Source organism: Protopterus annectens, chromosome 1.part0 (assembly GCF_019279795.1).
Source record: "Protopterus annectens isolate FY-2018-M chromosome 1.part0, PAN1.0, whole genome shotgun sequence".
Taxonomy (NCBI): domain Eukaryota; kingdom Metazoa; phylum Chordata; order Ceratodontiformes; family Protopteridae; genus Protopterus; species Protopterus annectens.
The window spans coordinates 444,281,314-444,300,370 of NC_056725.1; positions in this window are offsets into that span (position 1 = coordinate 444,281,314).

The window sequence follows — 19,057 nt, forward strand, 5'->3', positions numbered from 1 at the left end:
AAGAACAAAATAAACAAAAAACAGGATACTTAATGTTATATATTGTAGCTCCGAGTTTGCTGAGTGTCCTTCCTTCGATCAGCTCACTGTAAAATGGCTGAACACTCACAACTGAGCTTCTTAGGTAACAGAAAGTTGAAACCTGAGACAGCTTTTAAGAAAGAAATCTCAAAAGAACCAATGAGGTGCTTAGTCTAAGCTGTAGTCCAGGAGACCTTAGTCAGCCAATGACCTCAAACAATTCTCTCTCACTGAAATGCCTGATGGCTTTGGCTAAAACAAGATGTCCCTGAATTATGTGCTCAGACACACAGCCTCTACAAACACTAGGCCCAAATACAAGCTTGAATATGGAAATGCTACAAATATCCCCACTACTTAGAACAAACTGCAGAAATGTTACTCACAGCTGAAAAGCAGCAGTGAGCCTTTAAATGAAAGTTTTAAACAGCTAAAGGAGCCACTAGAAAAAAAAGAGTTTAACTGCAACAAGTTATCATAAACAAACAACCCAACAGATGCTTAATAAGAGTGGACAATTTCCAGTTAATACCTCACACACAGTGAAACTAGCTAGAAAAAATACACAGTACACAAAGTGCTATAAACAACAAAGAAATAAAGAACAAAATAAACAAAAAACAGTATACTTAATGTTATATATTGTAGCTCCGAGTTTGCTGAGTGTCTTTCCTTTGATCAGCTCACTGTAAAAAATTATAAAGTGAATCCATATATATATATATATATATATATATATATATATATATATATATATATGTGTGTGTGTGTGTGTGTGTGGGTGTGTGTGTATCTCTCTCTATTAATACAATGAAACACACGTATATATCTTTACATCTGCCCTCACCCTCACATTTGTCATAATTTACCATTCCTTATCAGTTTAAGGCAGTTAAGTTCTATAACACTCATGATTGACACCCCTTTTTCCATGGCCCACTCCCAAGAAAAAAAAGACTTACATCGATGCACTGTTGTACTTGAAGCACTGAGTGACTGTAATACTCTGTTTAAATATGTTATTTTTACTTATAAGCACAGACAAGCATCTGCATGCTGTCTGGTCAAGTGACATGTTAGCCTATGCATGCCTGTTCCATCATTTAACATTAGTCCCACTCCAAGATATACATACAAGCAAGAACCCTCGTCCTTGACAGCACAACAACTCAGTCCTAGCCAGTCCCACCATAGCAGGCAGCAGCACAACTGCTGTAATTTAAGCACATCACATTCCAAAAACAACCGTGGCAATAATAACAGTCCTAGCCAGTGCCACCATTGCAGACAGCACTACTGCTGTAATTTAACAGCATCAACACCCTCTTCTGCATTCATACATTAACTAAGGAGCAGAATAGATCTCAGTCTGGAAGTCCATTTGCAGATTTGCAGTGCTACGTCATTCACCTCGACCTTGAGACCGTCAAGCTGGTACTTAGGAGCTGCCACTATATGTAGTTGTAAACTTCATGAAGTTGCCACAGTGATTTTTCTTCTTCCAGATGACAAGTTGGAACTATTAGATGTTGGTGGATACTCCGGGACTGAAATCCCCCCTCCCGTAATCATGGATCTCAGACAAAATCTCAGGAAACAATTCCTGCCTTTCCAGTGGTATGGGAAGTACAGAAGAGTCTTAAGTGGCTTGAAGGGTATGAATTAGAAAACATTAAACTATCTAAACGATAATATTATGTTATACTATATTATATTGTATTACTGTAGTAGTTTTGTATTTAGTCGTAATATGTAAATATATGATTTTTTTTAATCGTTAAGGGGTAACCCATTTCATTGATAGGCCAAAAATATTCCATAATGAAGGTTTATAGGTATATGTACTTTTATTGGAAGCCCATTTGTGAATAATGGATATTATGTGACTCAATGCCTTGTGATCCATACTAATGACTTATATGGCTTGTGTACTCAGTCTTTCAGAGCAAGAAATCTGGACAAAGCCAAAAATAATGGTGGGACAAAGGCCAAAATATAGGGACAGATTTTAAATATTGCTCCTGTAAACTCAGATAGTTGCTAGAGTAACAGGTTATGCATTTTCTGGGGGATGGATATGAAGTCTGAACTTCAAATGTCTGCATTATGTATTATCATTATTTAGTGACGTCAATCTTCATGCTGGTATTCCACAATTCTATTGGAGTGGGTGAGGTTACATGATTATATATGCAAATTTTATGTTAATCAGTGTCCCGATTTTTGGCCACTTGTACCTACTTTTCATGGTCCTTTGTCCAGATTTTTGATGTTTCCAAGTTGAGAGGTATATCTGAGATGTCCATTGTTGTGAAGCATTTTGAACCTTGTATCCTAGCCAAGCTTTGTTCTAGTTATGTCATGGGCCAACAAGGTAAGGACACCTGTTGATTTAGCTTTTGGTAGTCAGTAGTGAGCCTCCACTTACTCGTGAGTTTAAGAACAGATCATATAGAAGATATGTACAGAGAATTTACCTGTTTTATAATTCCCTATAATTCCACTCTCTGTTAGAGTATGCAGAATTCTCCTGGATGTGCTCATAGAATGCTCATTAGACCGTGCACCAGTGTACAAATACTGGTTACCCAAATGACATGAAGGTCATTTACCCCGGAATCATGAGCATTTTTTTGGAAACACATCTGCAAACTGATTTAAGATTGTATGCACTGCTTCTCTCACTCTTTCTGTCTTACACCTGCACGACTCAATAGTCTCTTCAACCTGCTCTAGAAACCTGGGAGAGGCAAATTATTACCAAGTTCCATCTTGTCTTCTATCATGTCAGATATATTTTCAAGGTGTGTCATACTTCCCTAAACTGTTGTATCTCTTTCACTGAATGAGACAGCACATGATAATCACCATTAACTTTACATGAGCATCTGCTTTTTATCAAAGAGATAGAATTCTCTACATTTTGTTGTTCTGTAAAATACTTTCTGGTAATGCACCAATGACAGGAACAGCTAATTTTAAATCATAGAAAGACTCTCCTGTTATTGGACCTAGCTCAAAGTGATCTTCCACAGCAATAGGATTTGCTGTTGGGTTGTGCACCAAGACATGGATTATTCTGCAGCTGGTGTCTAAGTAGGTGGCAGAGTGTAATTCTAAAATCACACAAGGAATGCTGAGAACAAATCACTTTATGACGCAAAGCTTTCGGGTATGAACCCTTTCTCAATACTAAATCTAACTAAATTAGTATTGAGAAAGGGTTCATACCCGAAAGCTTTGCGTCATAAAGTGATTTGTTCTCAGCATTCCTTGTGTGATTTTGGATCTTTTTGCAGTTTGTTTTTCTACCAGAGTGTAATTCTAACCATGTGCCTTCCAAATGTCTACTAAAAACAAACAGTGCAGTTTGAGCAGGCATTTCCTGACCTTTCATGATATCAATTCTTAAGGTTAATAGATTCATAGGTTCATAGGTGTGTACAAGGCTAATGGCCCTGGGGCCTTTACAAGCCTAGCCCATAGAAGTGCCCTGGCATTGTGCCGCCTGACGTTAGTTCCCAGTGCCTCTATCAAATAGAGCCACTGGAGTGACCCCCGGGGTGAACTTTCTATTTCCCATCCACTCATCAAGATTTCGCTTGAAGAGGGCTAGTGAGGTGCTCTACTTGACATGTATGGGAAGTCTATTCCAGAGCATGGGTAGTTTCTGGGTTATGAACTTGTCCCACCAGCATGTTCTGTCGATTGTGGTAATGAGGTTGAGGTCTCTGGAGCATGTGATGTGGAGGGATTGGGATTTCTTTAGCCGTAGCATTTCTAACAGAGTTGGGTCAGACATGGCTTTGTAAGTCAAGCAGAGATCGCCTCTTAGTAGACGATATGAGACAGAGAATAGCTGGAGTTTTCTGAGTCTGTCTGTGTAGGACATGTGTTTAAGGCCTAGGATCCTCTTCGTGAGGTACTTTTGTGGCCTCCCCAGCTGTTGCAGGTGTCTAGTGAGGTACATGCCAAATGAGGCATTATACTACATGATTGGTCTAATGAGGGAAGAGTAAAGAGAAATGATGATCTCTTTCTTCCTGGATGCAAAAAACTTGGTAATGAGATGTGCCACATAGAAGGACTTTTTGAGAACAGTGGCAATGTGGTGGTCAAGGGAGACATTCACTGGCACTTGCTGCAATTAATGTAGCAGTTTCAGCCACAAATTCACATAGCTGGCCATCATTTGTCCTGACTTCAGAGCTTCTGGAATCATACTCAGGGGTACTGCATCCATCCTTGTACATGACTATAGAATATCATTGGCCAGACACACACACAACCACACACACACACACACACACACACACACACACACACACACACACACACACACACACACACACACACACACACACACACACACACACACACACGCACACACACACACACACACACACACACACACACACACACACACACACACACACACACACACACACACACACACACACACACACACACACACACACACACACACACACACACACACATCTAGGGCACCAGGACATCTAGCCCTATGTACAGGGGTGGGCTTAGCTCCCGCCACCACCACTTACACAGAGTGCTGCAATGTCTTTTGCCCTACTAGAGTTTCAAAGCACAAATTCCTATCCTCTTTAATTTTTGCACATGATTTGGGACATCTTTTAGCTATTTTGACTGTTTAACACAGTTCAGATCAAATCTCTGTTCTTTAGCATTCTATAGCACAACTCACATTTTAAATATTTCAAGCATAGCAGTCTAATAAAAGAGTACGTTTTCTGCCTTAACTGACACACACATATTTTATTTCCTTCTGACCACATTCTACAAAGAAATGACTCATGTCGTAGCAAACTTTTATTTGCATTTTCCACCTGGAAGGTAGGATATTCAACAAATGTCATTGTTGTGTCAGTGTTTTATGAATTTATCAGATAACAGGACTTATTTCTTTAGAAAAGGATAACAGGCCTCTGGCATTTATGTCATATATTACTACAACCTGTCTTAATACACACACCACATGTGCCTTCTGTCTCCATGGAGATAGATCTTCAGAGTTTCCAAGCAAATGCACATCTGGCACTTCAGGCATCACAAAAATCCCTTTAATCACTGCATCATCTCTTATAAAATATAATGATTCTGCGTCCTCATGAGCCATTAAACTCTCCAAATGAATGGGCTTATTTACTTGTAACCACAAGACCACATGAAAATAGGCAATTATAGGCCTCAAGCTTTTCAGTAGATAATTACAAATTAAAGAAATGATCTCCTGACATACACTGGGTGTTTTACCTCCATTTTTATAAACCTTAGCTTTAGCCATACTTTCCTTAAGGTTTGTTGTGTCCCCCCAGCCCCACCCATGGGCACCCGCAGGCAGGTGCAAAGGGGTGCACTTGCACCACCCTGGAACCGGCTGGCTGAGAAATTAATTTTATTTTAATTAAAAAAAAACTTTTTTTATTTTTAAAGGGCGTTCCCCTTTAAGAACGCCCCTTGCATCCCGTCCAGTCGCACAGACGCAACAGGTGTTTGCGACCTGTTTTCACCTTCTGTGTCTGTGCAACCGATGGTTTACGGCTTTGTCTTTCGTGCCTACCGGGAATTTGAATTCCAGAGAATGTATGGACTGTGGCCATGCCGGACGAATGTAGAAGTGAGAGGTAGGTATGTGCATGTGTGTGTTTTAGTGTTTAAGAGATATGTGTGTGTGTAAGAAATAGTAGGAGTCTGTGGATGTAAGAAGTAGGTAGGGTGGTGTGCATGTGTGTATGTAAGAAGTAGGTGTGTGTGTTTGTAAGTAAGTGGACAGTGGTTGGTAGAATTTTATTAGATTTGCTCCCTCCCCTCCTGTATTTACCTCAGTCAGTATATGGTATGATTTTACAACGGAAGTCTCCAAAAAGCCATTTTTTGGTTATTTCGTGGAATATTACCAAAGGCAAACAGATAATGAAGAAATCCTAGAAAGCCAGATTCGCTAACAGTGAATTGGATATGCTCCTCATATAGTAGCTGTGGCAAACGATGCACATAATTGAGATGTTTCTCAAAATCCCAACAAAAAGGATAACTACTGCGAGACATATGATGGCATAATCTCCATAAGAATCCTCAGTCAGGGGATAGAAAGGGTTCTTGAGCTGGCGTCTCCTACTGCTGTTGGCAGAGCTAAATCCTGGAGTAATATCCACATTAATGTCAGATAATGTTTGCCGCCCAAGTCTTTTGGTGTGATAAATGTTTAAATAATCAACAGAAGCATTAAGAGGCAATGGACATGGAACGGCTCCCCACACAGTAGCCTCTGACTCTGCAGACGCATTCAATCCTCTGTTCGTCAAATGATTATGCCAGCCCTGGGCTTTACCTGCATACTAATGCAAAACTTGTTCTAGCCACTTTCTAAGGAGGTAGGGGGATGTATGTGTGCATACCTCTCAACTGTATAGATTTGCACAGAATGTCCTGATTTTTCCTTATGTTTTTGGTCTGTTCTTCATAAAAATTCTATTTTTTTTTTTTTGAAAAATCACTGAGTTTCAGGCATAATATCCTTCAGAAAATGTAATACAAATCCTATTACTCTAGCAACTTTCTAAATATGTCCCTAGTTTTAGGTCTTTGTCCCCAACATTATAACAGACTTTGTTCAGATTTCTTGTGCTAAGACATTGAGAGGTAGTGTGTGTGTGTCCAGGTTTTTGCAGACTGTCCAGATTTTTGCCCCATATTCCTCCTAAAAAGGACTGAAGTTGCTAAATAATGGCAGACATTTGGGTTTTATATGTTATATCCTTTAGAAAAATGCATACTAACACAAATCCTGTTATTCTAGCAATGTTCTAAGTTCATGAGAGCAATATTTATAATCTGTCCCTATTTATTTTAGGCTTTGTCCAGATTTCTTGCACTAAGAGGTTGAGATGCGTGTGTGTGTGAGAGAGAGTGAAATGCAGAGTTAGCAGGTGGAATTTATTTTCAAGTGCATTTTCAAGAAAATGTGAGCTTCGAGGGAAGAGAAGTTTATTGCTGCTCATGATGTCTGCTTAAAATGTGAAGCTGTTTTGTTTAGCAAATGGTTGTGGTATAAAGTTTTAAAGCAGTGTTAGTAGCACAGTAGGTAGAAAACTTGCATCTTGATGCAGAGCTGTAGGTTCTACTCCCACAGCATGTAGATTTGCATTTGAAGGGGATGGGTGCTGCAGTTCTGAGTATGTCCTCCTTTGGATGAGATGCCTAGTAACTATGAACCTGTTTTTCAGCTTGGCACCCATTCCGTATTGCAATATACCAGCTTACCATTTCTTTTAATGTAACATAGGCAATGTATTCTTCAAGGGCAACAGGTACTGAATTTGTAAATGAAACACTGAAATATAAAGTTGTTTTCTAGCAGTAACCTCTTCATTGGTTTCAGATGTCTTTAATGTGGAATTATTCAGATGGCTTTTACTTTTGCAGAGATTCTACATATTGATTGATATTGGTGGATTGCATGACAAACGTTTGAGTGGCCCTTTATGGTTGAAATGTTCTGAATTGGGCAGTTTGTCATTATTGGTTCATATGCTTTGTTTCATTGCTTAAAGGAAAAATGTTCAGAACTATAAATTTAAAAATGCACTCTAACAAGTGGCACTGTATTATACAAGGGATATAATTCAATGCACTGAAATATAAAGTTTTCTAGCAACAACCTCTTCATTGGTTTCAGATCTCTTTAATGTTGAATTATTCAGATGACTTTTACTTCTGCAGAGATTCTGCATATTGATTGATATTGGTGGCTTGCATGACAGAAGTTTGACTGGCCCCTTATGGTTGAAATGTTCTGAATTGGGCAGTTTGTCATTATTGGTTCATATGATTTGTTTCATTGCTTAAAGGAAAAAGTTCAGAACTATAAATTTAAAACACACTCTAACAAGTGGCACTGTATTATACAAGGGATATAATTCAATTATTATATAGAGTAATTAATACAACCAGGAAGGTGAATCAAAGAACTTTTGCATAGTTGTAAAAATGTGTGCAAGGAGCCTATGATTTGATAACAGCCCAAAGATAACCCTGCCACTGGCCAGATGCATTTTCTTTGAATGTGGATTTCAATGCTGTTTCAGTAAATGTGGGTTTCAAAGGTAGAGAAGTTTTAATGCTAAGTCTGTTTTCATTGTAAGACTATTGCTTTGCTTAGGTTTAGTAAATGTCTGAGTGTTTGTGCTATAAAATTTGAAATAAAAGTTGTAAATTTAAATCCAAATATCTGTAATCATTGTAAAAGTAAAGCATAAAACAATATGCACACTGAGAGATTTGAACAGTGTCTATGGCAAATGAGGAGAAATAGCCAAGTAATGGGACATTGGAATGGCTGCATGGGCAGGGCTGCATGGGCGGGGGGAGCTGCGTGGGTGGGGCTCTGGGTTTGCACCGCCTCTGCAAAAAATCCTGCAGGCTCCCTTGCCCCCACCCCATGTAGCTCTGTAGCATATAACCTGCAGGTAGGATTTTCAGCCACTTTGAATCTTTTAATGCTCTACTCAGATTATTAGTGAAGCCAGTTGACATTAGAGTTACTTCAGCACCTGAATCTATTAGGGCGTTATGCTTTAAGCTCTTTTCTGCATTTACTTCAAAATAGAACCTATCTACACTTCCCATAGGGATTAAGTTGCCCCAGTAGAATTTATTTTACTTTATCCTTTATAACAAGCCAGAATCAACACTACTGACAGAAGAAACTTTAGGAGTTTTCAGTAGGAGGTAACCTTTGGCGACAGTGCTTTATCTTACCTTTACCACGGATATTTCTTTCAAACTCAGCAATCATACCAGGATCATTTACCTTCACATTTACCTGAGATGATAAAGAAGAAACTAGCCAGTTAATATTAGTAGCAATGTTGTCAGTAGGGGTAGGACTGTTGGGAATTTGTGCAGGAGGGGAAAGCAGGAGACAGTTCATTTTGTAAAAGGGGCTTCAGTTCTTCTACCTGTTCCCTTATCTGTTTGACCTCATCCTATGACCCGGGGAATTAGGTCTGCTTTTCAGCTGGCCCCTATTATACTGTTGCTACTCTCTATAGTAGTATCAGCCAGAACCATGTTTCTCTTTCTATACTTGACTCTCTTGTCATTGAATCTACCTGGACCCTGTCTTCTGTATGACTGTCCCTGGCTAGAATATGACTGAGGGCCAGAATAAAAGGCAACTCTACTGAAGGTTGTGCAGCAGGATGCATGTGCTGTTCTGCAGGAAAATGTGGCACTAGCTTGTGCTTTAATAGGGGTATTAGCCTGTTTAGGTTGTTTACTTTTGCCTGGCTTGTTGGCTTTGAATGGGGTGGTTCAGTTCCCTCTATGTCACTGGTATCAGATGCTTTCACATCTAGTAGTTGGGCCCGGGTTGCAGGTAATTTTCCCCCTTTCTCGGTGGCAGGGCTTTATACCCCTAAGCGGATTCCCAGATATCCACTGCCTTGTCTACAATCCACTGCACAGTTTGTTTGATTGTTTGTCCCTAAGTTTTAGGATAACTGTGCCATAATATGGAATGGTAGGATCTAATAATACACTTTATGAAAATCATCACTTTATTTCTGTATCAGAAATATCATCAGGGGCAAAACTGGTTGTAAATATTTTGGGGTTCTGATTTACATGGCATTTTAAGGTGCAGGAAGTTTGTCTGGCCTGTCTCCTACATTGATACCTCCAAAGCTCCATTTTTAAAAAACTCATACAAGCTCTGTGGTTTATTTTTATCTTGTTCAGATACTCCAGCCCAATCTAGTTTCTCATCCTCTATGGACCACCTGATAATGAAACTTTGTTCCTCTTTACTGGCTATGGATAGATCTGCAAAATAGTCCTTTAACTTTCTAATATGCTGGACAATATCACCTTTTTTTTGTTTTGCTTTGGAGCTGTAAGACCTGCATAACAATTTTAGGGGTTACAGACCCTTGTTCTTTCTTGTCCACCTTTTTATTCCTGGTAGGTTGGAGATCATCACTATCAGAATCAGAGTCACTATGGCAGTGAGGTATCTTCCTAGCTGGACATTGGGTAGCTGATTAGTGGGGGTACAATACTTTCTACCTCCTGTTTGACATTTTGTTCCTCTCCTTCACTACGGCAGCTACTACAGTAGGTGCTTCTTCCTATTCTGGCTGTCAGCTCTGATGTCATTTTATCTATTTGCTGTGTTAAATACTCGAGGACTGTCTTTCCCTGTCTCTGTTCTTGAAATTAATTTTGTCAGTTTTTTAAGTGATCTGTATTATTATGAACAGAACAGAACAAGTTCTTTTCTAAGAAAGCATGATTCCAAATCTGTAAATTGTGCTTCTAGAAAGTCTTTGACACATTTCAATCTGCAGTTCAAATTGCACTTGTAGCTTATCGACTTTCAGTGATAGATGCCTGTTATCACCCCTTAGCTTATCTATCTCCCAATCTCACTCCTATTCTGTTGAAGTTGCAATTACAGATGGAGACTCAGCTTTAATCCTGATACCAGTGACTACTGCATTTTCCAATGTGGGGACCAGCAAGATATTGACTAGAGGCATACTGCCTGCCGATTTGCATTTTCCTGACCAATCTCTTCAGTTGCTGAAATGTTTGCAATGTTAACTAAAACCTGACAGCAGCAATAACTCAAATTTTAAAACAAGACAGTGGAAATGATACAATATTGTATTTCAATTATTTGCTAATTTTTAATCCATTCTATGTTTATACGTTTACAAGGTGCATGCACAGTTTGCAGTTATTATCTCAAATTCCTCCTTGCTGTTTTAATTGGCTTATCTTCAGACCAGCCCCAATTTAGACTGTCAAAACAATTAGGCTGCAATGTAATACTTTATATTATAATCAATGCATTTGTTTGTGAGTGGAGATAAGCTGTCTCAACATATATCTGCCCCTTTCCAAAATCTATAGTACTTGGTTACAATCAAGCAAAAATTAAAGCAGCTAACATGTATAAAAATAGAACACATTAGTACATAATAACTAAATTGTAACATAATTTTGTGTATTCATCAATCAATAAAAATAAACTTACTGTACAGCAGGAAAGTCAGAAAAAATATCAGTTTACTTACATTAGTTACTAGCATTATGGTAAGGCATGCAACAAACTAGTCAGTGGTCAGTCCAAACAACTGTTAAGAGCCCATGGTTCCTTTCTGAGTAGGTTTTCCTTGCTTAGAAGTCTTTTAGTCCTGAATGAACACTATGAAATAGTCCTGTATTCTATTTCCATTCCCTTTATGATAGAGCTACAAAATCTAAGATGATTCTTGTATTTTGGTGCTGGCCCCTGTTGTAGGCTAAAGTCCACTTTAGTTGTAGGGAGTCCTGATTAAATGCCACTTTCTGGCACACTCCACTTTCCTTCACTTCAAATGGATCTACCTTTTGGATTTGTTGGTCCCAGAATTAGCAAGATCCAATATCATAGGCATTGGTTCCTTTTCAAGAATATATAGCACTTCAGCAGTCCTCCAGAGTGTATATCACTACAGCAGTCCTTCAGCAAAGCTGTCTCAGAGTCTGTCTGCTTGTTAACTGGGGCCAGCAGCAGCCCAGGTATGACTGGAGTAAAATGTACCGATAAATATTCTGATAGACTGACCTACTGCATCAGTTTCACTACAATATATATATATATATATATATATATATATATATATATATATATATATAACTAGATATATATATAAAACTATATATATATATATATATAGATATAGATATATATATATATATATATATATATATATATATATATATATATATATATATATATATATATATAGATAGATATATATCAAGAGCAGAGAGGATTTGAAATTCCATGTCCTGTCTCTGCAGTTGATGGAGTTCAGACATTGCCCATGCTGTAAATATTTCTTTCCACAGATCATAATTTCTTTGATTAACAACACAATTGAGAAGATAAGTGGGCTGCAGTCACTCCTCTCTGTCTCTTGATACCTTAATGTTTAAGAAGCAAAAGGGTGTATAGTTTTATGTATGCAGCTCTAAAGTTTATCGTTGGGTGATAGCACCTTTTGGTCTGTCCTGAAATCACATATTCAGTTCAGCTGTTAGGCAGATTTTTAGAAGATGGGGCTCTCTATGCCAGTCTCAGGTTGCTTGTTTCTTTTTAAAGATTCCGGAGTCTTCTTTACTAGAAAAACAAACCTTAAGTGCATGCATCTTACTGAAGCAGGGACACAAATCTTTTAAATGGCATGACTTTATGCCCTCTAATTTTCAGTATTTTTGTTATATGCCATTACATGATATTTCAGAAAAATAGCAAGATTAATGCACAACAATATATAAAGGAATAATTACTAAATGCAATGAAGACACAGTAGCAAAGACATTATGCATGCAATACCCAGTGGCATCAAAACTAATAACAGATATATCAGTAACAATAATGCTTTTAATAACCACAAATAATTTCAGTAATACATATATTTGTTTTCCTTTTTAATAAAAAGGGTTCTTCTCATACAGAGAAGCCTGCCCTTTATATATTCAGTTTCTATTTTACTACACTTTTTATCTGTTTTTTCTTTCTTTCTTTTTTTCTATGTGTTTCCATTATTGAAGGCTTTCTCCTGTAAGTGCAGAAGTACATGTTTATTGATTGATGGCTTGATTGATTACACGCTTCTTTATTTTATTTCTGCTTACCTGTCTGTTACTACAAGGAACATAACAAGTAGTACACCCATATACATCATACAGCATGTGTTTGGGCTGCTGAAGTCACAGTTCTGGTGCCTAGATACATCTGGGGGAGCCCTGCAGTACAATGCACGTACACATACTGAAATCTTCACCATCTGCACCATGCTTCATAACATCATCCCAAGACAATAGCTTTAGCAGGATCAACAAAGGGAAGAAGCACACATCCACCAATGGCAAGGTCACCACAACCACAGGCAGGTGAGGAGTCAGAGGGGGAACCAGCAGCTGCTGTGGGTATAGGCAGAAGTAGCCATGCTCAATATAGCCTTGCATTGAAGAAAAAAGCACGAGTGCAGGCTGGTAGAGAGATGAATGAAATTTAATTGAGCGCTTTCATCACAATTACAATGACTTCTTCAGAATGACTAATTCAAAAAAAACCACATCTTAAATACTTAAAATTAACTGATATAATTAACATAATTAATTATACCTGTCAGAAGTTAAAGTTCTTTAAAAAAACAGGGTTGAATGAGGTAGTTTGGCATACCAGCCGTTTGAAATTAAAAGCAGATTTTTACTTTTAGTATTATAGTCTAATATACATGGACAGTGAATTAGAACTTGATCATAACTATTATTTATTTATTCTTTTCTAATTTTTCCAATTTTTTATATATGTTCATGCATTGCACTATGAGCTAGCATTTATGTTGTTTAACTTTTATGTGTTTTCATTATATGGGGTTTATTCTGTATTCAACAGATGTACACATACAAGTTTTGTAAACAGTATCTTAGGGAGTCTATTATTTTTTTAATTTAAATTTTAAATAATTAATTGTGACGAAAGCGCTCAATTAAATTTCATTCATCTCTCTACCAGCCTGCACTCGTGCTTTTTTTGTCAGTTGTTCGTTTGGTTTTTCATAGCCTTGCATTGACTAAGAGGCAATGCAAAGCACAGTCACTTACCAAATAAGGGGTTAAAACCTTCATCCGATGCATATACATATAGCAACATTGATGGCTGGCAAGTTTCACAACCATTACATACCCATGTAATGGCTGTGTACTCCTAGCATCAGACCCAGTCAGCCCTGAACTAAAACTGTAGCAACTGCTGGATTTACAAGGTAAGTGCTGAACCTGTATTATTAAAATAAAATTGTGTAATAATACACATTAATGGCATATCCTTACATGTTATTACTTGGTGATATAAGTAAGTAAAAGGTGGATCACTTGCACAGCAATGACTTCAACATGTGACAGCAGAGACTTATGTGAAAACATGTGTCCTCTATCAAGTAATAGGTCTCAGGCATCAAAGATTCACACATTCATACCTCTCAAAAGTACTGATGGTCACCGAATGTCATCAGTTTGGTCTCATACTTGTACTGGTAAATCATTAAGGAAAGAAATTAGACATTAATGAGATACATTCCAGATTCAGAGTTCATAACCCTCAGAAGATTCTTAAAAATACTGATGCAACTGTCTAAATTTGTAAGACTAAAATATGTGAAAAGTCTCCATATTGTTCAGCCATTGTCACTTTTATTTATGGCTTGGTCCAGCTTTGTTTCTGTAAGAGTGGGGCAGGCATGTATACATTACAAAAACAGTAAGAAAGCAGTACAATTAGCAAAACATCAGAAACACAGATCTACTAAGCAGTAAGTCAGCTATGCACCATCATCATACACAAAGCTTATGTATCCCTAAATCCAAAAGATAGAAAACAAGGATATGGCACAGTTATCATCACTTGCACAGGGTATTGTGTGTGTGTGTGGGGGGGGGGGGTCAGGAAGCCTAGGCTGACACAAAAGGTAAGTGAGTACATGTGAGTAAGAAAGAGACACAGGCAGACATTTGTATAAAGTGACAAATGGCCACTGAGACAGAATGAGCTGTAAGCCTCATGGTTGAACCATGTAACTGTTGTGTGTATGTCTCTAGAGGCCATCCAGGTGAGATTGGTGTATGAGCATCTGCAAGAACACAGACAAGCTCTGTGCTAGCTCTACATCTTGTTATGTTGGACAGGTGTGAGCCATGCATGGTAGAGGTGGCAGGTCATCATTTTCATACCGGACCATGAGAACTGGTCCTGCCAGGAGTTGCACTGGCACATCCACACCCATGGTCAGTTGCACTGAACATGACTGATGTCTGCTGGATGTGGTCTCCTCACAAGGACATCTGGGACCATGACCCATGGCCTGCAACATCTGAGTGTGGACACTTCAACCACTGATAGAGCAGTGGATGCAGTGCCACTATGGAAGCGTTATCAGGCAATGCCACATCGGCTAACAACAGATGATCTGGCTGACCTACACACATGTGGATGCTGCCCCCCTCTCAGCAAACATTCTATCACAGACACTGCTCATTCCAAAATGTCATTCATCCAATCTATTGAGTCGGCAACACGGTGGATGCAGTCATGTATGCATATCCAGTATATAACTGAAAAATGCAATCGTACCTTATCAAGATCAGTAGTCTTCTGTGCAGATAAATCCAAAGTAATATCTTCTTTTGTGTTATCCACATAAACAAGTCTCCTCACCTTCAGGTTCCCTAACTACACAGTTCCCTTTTTATAGTGTAGTTTCAGGGCAATGAGCACATTGAATATGTAAATGAGGTGAGAACTCATTAGAATCACTGAATCCCAAATTCTGAGCTCTGTGTAGCTGATGTAAACATAGTGCAGGCACTCTCCCAGTGTTTGTTACTAATAGATTGCAATGTGAATGATTACTGGTAGGGAGAAGGAAAACACAACAGCAGTTCAGACTCTGTTATATTCACTGGGTTTGTAAATCAGGTTAGACTTACAAAGTGTATAAGTAATTGTATCAAGCAGCACACATTTCACAGTGTCTGTTCAGCAACATCCAACCTCACCTGCATTTTTTGACAACTGTATATTATTGCCATTTAATATACTCACACATTTTAAAGACAATGATGCAGAACACCTTACAAACTGCATGTCTCAGATTACTGGTCGGATAAGAGAAGAATGAGCAACAAACATAGAGAGATAAGACAAAGCTGCATTTCTACAAGCAATCATAAATGGTTGTGCGATCTGTTAGTGCACTACATCTGAAATGTATACATATACAAATAACTCAGAAGTATACAACTGCCATATGTTTTGTTCATACTGTGGATGATGTTGCAGTTATTCATATGCACAATGATTTTCAGTCTCTGCTGGAAAGCTGTTTCCATGACAAAGTGGGATAATACACCCTTACTGTGTTTTAAAGGATCACTGGCATGAGAGTTCAAATCCAGACCTGTGTAATAATATTTCATGTGTACCAAAATAAATTTTTTAGTGCTATTTATTTAATAGATTTATTTTCTTCCTTTTTTCTTGTTTCCCTTTTTTCCATAATGCCAGTATTTGCATGGTGCATGGTTTAGTGCAAACAGGAGGAACAGAGAAACACAAAAAATGTCATGTTTAGCTTTGCTTATCTCATTTGCATAATGTATATCAGTGTGCAAACCTGGACTATTGTCACGCACAGGAAACTGACAGAACACCTGCAGACAAGGGGTAGATGTTCTAAATGTCAAAAAGGATACATTGATAAAGTTTTTGCTTTCGACTGCGCAACACTACAAAGCGACATTGTGTGACAGTTAGCAAGCTTCTCCATCACTTGCAGCCATCAACACCTGCAGAGAGTAAGCAGACAGTTAACAATTTCAAAACAGATACATTGTATCAACTGTGTGTTGGGCACCATGCAAACATGGTAAGTGACATTGCATGGCAGTTAACACACAAAAATTAATAATGAATAGTGAAATATCCAACTGTTATTTAACTATTCCTGTGGCACCAGGTGTAAGTGTAGAGTTGCAAAGCAGATGGTCCTGGGTACTGTCACAGGAAGTGCAATGTATTTTTACTCTTGTGACAGTTCAGTTTACAGTAATGAACAGGAAAATATCCAAGTGTTATTTCGATATTCATGTGACAACAGGTGTAAGTCCAGGGCTGCCATACACATGGTCCTGGGTTGTAATACAGGAAACTTTAGACATTTTTACTGTTGTTCCATTTCACTTTATATTAAATATCTCTTATAACAATGTATAAATAGTTATAAATAACAATAAATATGCAGAACAGTGGAGCTGATATGAATTCTATGTATGAGGGATAAGACAACCTTGCTGTGTTTTGAAGGTTCAGATGTATGAATGAGCGTGCACTGTCTACTATGTTTCTGTAAGTATAATTCTGCTATCTAGACTTAGATGGCCTTCACGCTTAAATAAGATATATACTCAAATGAATGTATATACAGTGACCTTGTCAGATCACATACATACATGGTTAACACCTCAGTTTGTCATCTGTATGTATAAATAATTCATGACTATGTCTGAGAAGCACTTCTTCTGTGACAAAGCTGGAAAATTACCGCTGCGGAAGAAAATGTTTTGTCCCTTATACATAGGTTTGAATTCCACATTGTAAAATTATTTTTTTAATGTATAAAGCCAAACCAAATGTTTCAAGTCATGAAATGTATGCCTCCAATGCATGTCTGAAAAATTAAATCACCTAACAGTTACAGCAGCACAAACCCCTCAAACTAATGTCAAGTGTCAGATTAACTTTTCAATTTCCAAAACTGCTTTCCTGCCTGTTTGGCACTGTTGCTCTGCAGTTAAAATCATGCAGTTGAAGTTGGCATCATTCCTCGGGTTTGTGCACTACCAGTAAACATGTTAGCAGGAATTTGCGGGAAATCATTATTTGCTAATGCACTGCTTTTGGGTTAGACATTTCAGGTGTTAGAGGGGAAGGTGCCCAATTAAAGGTACAGAGGTGGGGTGTTCAGGAGTCCAGAGTCTTTACTGGATTCCTGGTAAAGCACTACAGCCAAAGGCTTTTGCAGCAGGGGGACTATTCCGGCTTCCAGTACAAGTCTGAGGCTTGGAATAGTCTGGCCAAGGCTGTATACAGTCCGACTGGTATCCCACACACTGGAGAACAGTGTAGGCACCACTTTAAAGACCTAAAAAGGTGCAATAGGGATACACTCAACCAGTGGTTGGATGAGTTCTGAACTAGCAACATCCCACAGTTATGTAAGTATGGTAATAAAGATAATTTATAATACATAGAAAGCTAAATATAGGCAAGACTGGTGTGCACAATGCTCTGTTCTTTTCTTTTCTTTTCACAGCTAATTCTGAAATAGATGTGAATAGGCAATCCTATGCTGAGCATCTACAGAGACTGAGGGAAGCAAGTGGTATGTATGCAATACAAGAGAAGTACTATTGTGTCTTTACAAATTAAAATAAAAATATGTTTTCTTTTCTATACAGTAGTAGCAAAGTAAGCATGCATAGCCTAACTGTAAAAGCAAGTATTCATGTGTCAGTCTGTAGCACAAACCAACTTTAGCAGTCAAGTGTAAGACTGTAGTCAGACATTATGGGTTCAAATACCATTAGCAATAAATACAAAAATTAAATTCTACTCAAGTGGCATAAATGTCCTGTTGTTAACTTTAATCTATATAATTGGACCAAGCATATGTGCAATATCTGCACAATGCAAGGATTACTTTGAGCAATCCATACTTATAGTTTGTAGTTATTAGGAAGTATACTTAAGTTTAAAACTTCAGATAAAATCATTGTATTATTGTGATAATGCATTGTATGTCACTTATGATGGTTCTAATTGTATCGGTTTTTTCCTCTCACCCCAACCCTTATCTCTTTTTTATTGTCTATTTGTCCTAAAAATGTCTGCATGTAATCCATCTTTACCGAATCTCTAAATATTCCACAGCACAGGGAGGTAGGCCAGCCCCAGTGGCACAGCCTTCCCCCATTCCACAGGCTCTAGCACAGATACCCAATAAATCAAGGATCCAACCTGGCAGCACTGTGTTTGCTGCCCCTGCACTACCTGCACCCTCAGGTACCACTATCCTAGCAGCTGGTGCTGTGGTACCCTCTGGGAGTACTTGAAGAGGCGGGGATTTCATCACATACCAGGAGATGCCACAGTCAGTGTTTAAGGTTGTGCACAGCACCATTGACCATTGATGTATGCCTACTCTGGATGAAAAGGCTGTTCTCCCTCAAGCACTCCAGCAGCAAGCAGAGTACATGGATGGTGATGACAGTCCTGTGAGTGAGGACTAGATTTTCACTTTCCCCATGTTTGATGGGGATGGGCTTGTGTTGTCCACTCCCTCACCCCCATCAGTGTCCCCCAACCTTTTGTGTCTCT